Genomic DNA, 2,500 nt, shown 5'->3' with positions numbered 1-2,500 from the left:
CCGCTGGCTAGCGCCGCTCTCGGAGGCGAGTCCCCACTCCCTCCTATAGTACGGACAGGCACGTCCCCGCCCCCGGCAAGCTGCAAGAACGGTGCCTCCGCCCACCGGGGGGGCGCGCCGCCGCCGCCGCCTTTTACGATGACGTAACTGGAGGCAGCGAAAAACAGCGACCCCTTGGGCAGCTCCGAGCAGGCGGCGGGGACAACACGTCTACCCCTCAGCCCCGGAAACGCGACCAAGTCCCGCCGGAGCCCGGTAGACGTGGCCACCCTTTTCGCCGGACGCGCCGACAGCGACGGTCCGCGCTCTCCGGGGACCGCCGCCGGCCGCCGCCGGCCCCGGAGCCGGGTCGACCTGGCGGCCACCTGCGGAGCCGGGTAGACCTAGCGGCCGCCACCGGCCGCGGAGGCGGGTAGACGTGGCGCCCGGCCGCGGAGGTCGGTAGACGTGGCGCCCGGCCGCGGAGGCCGGTAGACGTGGCGTCCGACCGCGGAGGCCGGTAGACGTGGCGTCCGACCGCGGAGGCCGGTAGACGTGGCGTCCGGCCGCGGAGGCGGGTAGACGTGGCGTCCGACCGCGGAGGCCGGTAGACGTGGCGTCCGACCGCGGAGGTCGGTAGACGTGGCGTCCGACCGCGGAGGTCGGTAGACGTGGCGTCCGACCGCGGAGGCGGGTAGACGTGGCGTCCGACCGCGGAGGCCGGTAGACGTGGCGTCCGGCCGCGGAGGCGGGTAGACGTGGCGTCCGACCGCGGAGGTCGGTAGACGTGGCGTCCGGCCGCGGAGGCGGGTAGACGTGGCGTCCGACCGCGGAGGCCGGTAGACGTGGCGTCCGACCGCGGAGGCCGGTAGACGTGACGTCCGACCGCGGAGGCCGGTAGACGTGGCGTCCGACCGCGGAGGTCGGTAGACGTGGCGTCCGGCCGCGGAGGTTCGTAGACGTGGCGTCCGGCCGCGGAGGCGGGTAGACGTGGCGTCCGGCCGCGGAGGCGGGTGCACGTGGCGGCCGGCCGCCACGTGCTCCGGAGCCGGCTGGACCGGCCAGCCCGGTTCTCCCCAGGCCGAGCTGTGGGTGGGTGGTGGTGGGGGCTAATTTCTACTTTTTTCCCCTTTTTCGGGATTTACGCGAATCTGGCGCAAGGGCCACCCCGTCCCTGTTTCAGCAGGGCGGCGGGGGTCGTGGGGGGGGGTCCGGGGGGGTTAACTTTTTTTTTTCCCCTTTTTCGGGATTTACGCGAATCTGGCGCAAGGGCCACCCCGTCCCTGTTTCAGCAGGGCGGCGGGGGGGCGTGGGGGGGGGTCCGGGGGGGTTAATTTTTTTTTTTCCCCTTTTTCGGGATTTACGCGAATCTGGCGCAAGGGCCACCCCGTCCCTGTTTCAGCAGGGCGGCGGGGGGCGGGGGGGGGGGTCCGGGGGGGTTAATTTTTTTTTTTTCTCCTTTTTCGGGATTTACGCGAATCTGGCGCAAGGGCCACCCCGTCCCTGTTTCAGCAGGGCGGCGGGGGGGCGTGGGGGGGGGTCCGGGGGGGTTAATTTTTTTTTTTCCCCTTTTTCGGGATTTACGCGAATCTGGCGCAAGGGCCACCCCGTCCCTGTTTCAGCAGGGCGGCGGGGGTCGTGGGGGGGGGTCCGGGGGGGTTAACTTTTTTTCCCCCCCTTTTTCGGGATTTACGCGAATCTGGCGCAAGGGCCACCCCGTCCCTGTTTCAGCAGGGCGGCGGGGGTCGTGGGGGGGGGTCCGGGGGGGTTAACTTTTTTTTTCCCCCTTTTTCGGGATTTACGCGAATCTGGCGCAAGGGCCACCCCGTCCCTGTTTCAGCAGGGCGGCGGGGGGGCGTGGGGGGGGGTCCGGGGGGGTTAATTTTTTTTTTTCCCCTTTTTCGGGATTTACGCGAATCTGGCGCAAGGGCCACCCCGTCCCTGTTTCAGCAGGGCGGCGGGGGGGCGTGGGGGGGGGTCCGGGGGGGTTAACTTTTTTTTTTCCCCTTTTTCGGGATTTACGCGAATCTGGCGCAAGGGCCACCCCGTCCCTGTTTCAGCAGGGCGGCGGGGGGGCGTGGGGGGGGGTCCGGGGGGGTTAACTTTTTTTTTTCCCCTTTTTCGGGATTTACGCGAATCTGGCGCAAGGGCCACCCCGTCCCTGTTTCAGCAGGGCGGCGGGGGGGCGTGGGGGGGGGTCCGGGGGGGTTAACTTTTTTTTTTCCCCTTTTTCGGGATTTACGCGAATCATGGTACAAGGACGGCCACCCCGTCATTTTGAATGGATTTTTAAGAATTTCGGGTTTTTTAAACGCCCCCCTCCCCCGCCGCCGCCCTCAACGCACGCGCCCACAGGCACGCGCCCCCCCCGCCCCGAACCGGTGGCCGCCGTGCGCTCGCCGGCTTCACCGCCCCGTCCAGCCTCTCCGCTCCGCTCCGCCCCGCCCTCCCCCCCCCCCCCCGGCTCACGGCAAGTCTGCCCTCCCGGCCGGCTTTTTTCCTCCCCAGCTGGTAGGGGAGG

This window comes from Aptenodytes patagonicus, unplaced genomic scaffold, assembly GCF_965638725.1.
Source record: "Aptenodytes patagonicus unplaced genomic scaffold, bAptPat1.pri.cur scaffold_633, whole genome shotgun sequence".
NCBI classification, from domain to species: domain Eukaryota; kingdom Metazoa; phylum Chordata; class Aves; order Sphenisciformes; family Spheniscidae; genus Aptenodytes; species Aptenodytes patagonicus.
The sequence above is the reverse complement of the archived record's forward strand: the minus strand, read 5'-3'. Positions refer to the sequence as shown.